The sequence below is a fragment of the Gossypium arboreum genome, chromosome 4, assembly GCF_025698485.1.
Source record: "Gossypium arboreum isolate Shixiya-1 chromosome 4, ASM2569848v2, whole genome shotgun sequence".
NCBI classification, from domain to species: domain Eukaryota; kingdom Viridiplantae; phylum Streptophyta; class Magnoliopsida; order Malvales; family Malvaceae; genus Gossypium; species Gossypium arboreum.
In genome coordinates, this window is record NC_069073.1 from 33,210,437 (window position 1) to 33,215,258 (window position 4,822).

The 4,822-nt window shown below is 38.7% G+C and overlaps 1 non-coding gene across 1 annotated transcript; it reads left to right on the plus strand.

Annotated features, from left to right (window-relative positions):
* The first annotated feature begins 2,388 nt into the window (after positions 1-2,388).
* On the plus strand, positions 2,389-2,495 carry LOC128292097 (small nucleolar RNA R71). The gene has a single exon (XR_008282082.1). It is a non-coding gene; the product is annotated as a small nucleolar RNA R71 (small nucleolar RNA).
* The last annotated feature ends 2,327 nt before the right edge of the window (positions 2,496-4,822 follow it).

The following is a 4,822-nucleotide window of genomic DNA, read 5'->3' on the forward strand; positions in this document are numbered from 1 at the left end:
ATAATAGGGGTTTATAAAGATATTAGGGCACACGGCCGTGGGGCATGCCCGTGCACCGTTATTTCAGCCCGTGTGTTTTGTGGTTTTCAAAACACACAGCCACATGGCTGTGTGTCCTGCTTCTTTCGCTTCCCTCACGCCCATGTATGTATGCGCATGCCCGTGTTATTTTAATGGGATTGCCTACAACCATGTTGCACAGTCGTGGCAACGTATCAAATCCCGTGTTTGGGGAAAATTTTTGCTCTATTTTCACACGGCCGTGCCGTCGCCCGTGGTATGAGCACGACATAGGGCACGCCCATGTGCCTAGCCGTTGGATTTGGAAAACCTGTGTTCGAGGACTCAATTTATGATTTAGATGTTAAAAACTAAAATTTAAAGAACTCCACACTGTTAGTGCTCGGGTTGCCTCCCGACAAGGGCTTATTTAGAGTCTGAGCTTGACTTACCTCTTGTTGTGTGGTCATGGTGGTGCGAGGAGTTTACACTCCTCATTCCTACTATCAATCTCATCAAAATAAGGTTTTAGATGAGTACTACTTACCTTAACAGTGCCGAATTTGGAATGAGTTACCTCGACTGTACCGTATGGGAAAATGTTAAGTACCGTAAAAGGGATTGCTCTATTAGGTTTAAAAATGGCAATACGAGGGTCTGTTGCATTTAGTAGTACTTTGTCTCCGACCTTAAGTTGATTTGATAAAACATTGAGTCTGTCTTGGCATGTTTTGGTTTATCATGTGTTCTCGATTTCTATGTCCGCCTTTCATCTAGTTCCTCGATCTGCAGCCTTTGTTCTTCATAGATGGGTCCTTTGTTGTTACTTAAACATGGTTCATGTATGCTCTTCGAAAATGTTTCCTGGAAAGAAGGTTGCACCACATGATCAGTACTAGTAACATGATTTATACAACCACCCTCCATATTCGATGTGTTACTCGAATTACGAGCATGAAGAGTGATTGTTTCATCACCCACACGAAGTGTGAGTTCACCTGTACCAACATCAATAATAGTTCTAGCAGTTGCTAAAAAGGGTCGTCCTAAAATCAAAGGTATATTACTATCCTCTTCCATATCTAGAACAACAAAATCAATTGGGAATATAAATTTATCGATTTTGACAAGTACGTCTTCAATAATACCCCTAGGAAATCTAATGGTTTTATCTGCTAACTGAATGCTCATCCTAGTTTGTTTGGATTTCCCAAGACCTAGTTGTTTAAACATTTTATAGGGCATGATGTTAATGCTCACCCCTAAATCAACCAAAGCATTGTTAACATCTAAACTACCAATTAAACATGGAATCGTCAAACTCCCTGGATCTTCCAATTTGTTGGGTAGCTTATTCTGTACAATGGCTGAGCAAACCGCGTTCAATTCCACATGTGACGCCTCATCCAACTTCCGCTTATTTGCTAAAAGCTCCTTTAAAAATTTAACTGCATTCGACATCTGCGAAAGAGCTTCAACAAACGGTAAGTTAATATGTAATTTCTTTAATAATTTAAGGAATTTACCAAATTGTTCGTCCGTATGGTCTTTCCTTGTCACATTTGGATTGGCACACAAGGTTTATATTCTCTACTTACCGGTTTTTGTTCACTGTGGTCCACCTTATCCTTACCTTTACTTACCACAAGTCCTTGCCTCAATTCTGGTTTAAGGTCAACTAACCCTTCCTTATCTCGAACGATAATCGCATTAAGCTGCTCCCTAGGGTTAGTTTCAGTATTACTCGGCAAACTACCTTGTGGTCAGTCAGAAATCAATTTAGCAAGCTAGCCTATCTGAGTTTCGAGCCCTTGGATCGACGGTTGTTGATTCTTAAGTGCTGTTTCAGAATTCTGAAAATGAGTTTCTGACACTGAGATGAATTTCGTTAGCATCTCCTCAAGGTTCGGCTTCTTTTCCTGCTGCTAAGGTGGTTGTTGAAAACCTGGAGGATGTTGTGGCCTTTGATTTCCTTGGCCACCCCACGAGAAGTTGGGTTGGTTCCTCCAACCCATATATTGGACTTGTTCCTCCTCGTTGCCAAGGTTGAAGGGTGGATAATCTGGGTTGTGCATTCCTCCATTTGAATCACACCTCATCACTGGATGTACCTGAGTAGAACCATATAAACCATCAATATTTTTATTTAAAAGTTCTACCTGGTTTGATAGCATAGTGATCGTGTTGAGGTTGAAAAAACTAGCTGCTTTTGTCAGCTTTTTTCTCATGACTTGCCACTTATAGTTATTCAGTGACATCTCTTCAATAAATTCATAAGCATCATCAGGTGTTTTGTTGGTTAATGTTCCACTGGCGGCTAGGTCGATAAGTTGCCTTGTTGAGGGCTTCACACCGTTGTAAAACATCTGAACCTGCAACCATAAGGGTAACCCATGGTGAGGGCACCTTCTCAATAGGTCCTTGTATCTCTCCCCTGCATCATAAAGAGTTTCTAGATCCATCTGCAAAAAAGAAGAGATATCATTCCTCAATTTAGGCGTTTTAGCCAGCGAAAAATATTTTAGTAAAATTTTTCGGTCATTTGTTCCCAAGTTGTGATTGACCCTCGTGGTAATGAGTTCAACCATTGTTTAGTTTTGCTCCTCAATAAGAATGGAAACAACCGATGGCGTATGGAATCGTTAGAAACGCCATTGATTTTAAAAGTGTCGTAAAGTTCCAGAAAATTCGCTAAATGAATGTTTGGATCCTCATCCTGCAAACCATCAAACTGAACAAACTGTTGTATCATTTGAATCTTGTTAGGTTTCAGTTTAATATTATTTGCAGCAACAGCAGGTCTAACTATACTCAATTCAGTTCTTGTTAAATTAGGTTTAGCATAATCATACATAGTACGAGGAGCAGGATTCTAATTTATTGGATTTGCGGCAACAACAAGAGGTAGCTGATTATTCTGATTTTTAACCATCCCCTCGGTTGTAGTTTGACTATTGTCCTCTTGCCCTTCCTCTATGTATTGTAAGCTTCGCTTGATTTCTCTTCAGTTTTTGCGAGCTGTGCTTTCGATCTCATTATCAAAAAGTAGAGGTCCTGACGTATTTCTTCTAGTCATAAACTATAAAAACCTATCAAAAGCAAATAAATGAAATTTTGTAATATAAAAAATTTAAAATAAAATTTAACTTGCAATAAAATAAATGGATAAAGTAAAAAAAATTAAGCGTTCCAAATATCTTAGTTCCCGGCAATGTCGCCAAAAGCTTGATGTGCGTGATAAGTTTTATATTTGTGATTGATCGTACTTGAAAACTAAGTATTATCACGATAAAGGCAAGTGCCCCTATCGAACAATAGTATAGCTTATAGCAAGACCGGAATGTCGAACCCACAGGAACTAAAACTACAAGTATTAACCTTCTTTTTATTATCTAGCCTAAAAATAAGGGGATTTTCTTTATCTAAACTAATTAACTAAACTAAGAATGCACAGGAAGTAAATTGGGGAAATACTTTTGGGAAAACTAATTGATTTGGACAATACCTAAGGGAAAATCCACCTAGACTTCGCTTGTTTTGACTCTGAATTAGATGATTTATTCACTTGACTCAATCCGTAGAAATACCTAATTTATATTATTATCTCTCACGAGACTAACAATGTCTAACCCTAGGTTGATTAACTGAAATCTCTTTCTAATTAAAACCCCTAGTGTTGCATTGACTCGATCTATGGATTCCCTTATTAGGTTTGACCCTAATTCGGCAGATTTATGTATGTCTAGGGGTGCAATCAACTACGCTTAATTATGCTATCTCTACTCTTAGACAGGGACTTTTCCTCCTCTGAATAAGCACATCAATACTTGAATCAATATCCTAAAATATTAAAGCAATAATTAAGAACACATAATTAAGAACAAATCAAGTTTTTATCATATAATTCAAAAAATAATCACAAGATCCATCTTAGGTTTCACTCCCCTTAAGTATTTAGGGTATTTAGTTCATACGTGTAAAAGAAAACATCTCAGAAGAATAATGATAACAAAACATAAAGAAAACCCAAAAACCCCTAAAGGAAATTGAAGGGAGATATTCAGTCTTGAAGGAGAATTTAGCTTCTGATGTAACACCCCTCACCCATATCCGTTATCAGGATAGGATTCGAGTTATTACTGGAACATTACATTTAAAACATACTGAATCGACTCACCAAGTTTAGCTCAGATATGAAACTTTCAGACATTTACATCTTGTCCCTTAAATGAACCTTCAAGGCCCTAAATATACATAGAGATAGTTCGAGATAGGACCAGGAACATTTAATAACTTTAGAAAATTTCCTTATTTAGAAGTGTCACACACCCGTGTAAGATGGGCCGTGTGGTCACCCACGCCAGTGTGGCCTAGGGCACGTCCATGCCTTTAACCCATGGGCAACATTGACTTTTAGGCACAGCCAAGACACACGCCCGTGGGCTCACCCCGTGTCCAAAACTTGAGCATTCTGTTAAATTAACACGGCCCAGACACACGCCCGTGTGTCCTACCTATGTGCTAATTTGACTTAAAGTTTTAGGTGCAGGGGACACACGGCCATACCACAAGGCCATGGGGATGGACCGTGTGTCACACACGGCCTAGACGCACACTCGTGTGTCGAACCATGTGGACCTTAATAGGCTATTTCCAAGCCTTTAGTCACCCCTATCTACTTCTTCTTCTTAATAGATACCAAATTCAAAGTAAAACATGATTATACACTTGTAAATGATCTTGATGAAGTTAGTTGTATGGAAACCTCATATAATTGGTTTCATACAAAAAGGTTATTTCCCATCTAGTATTTATGGGTTCT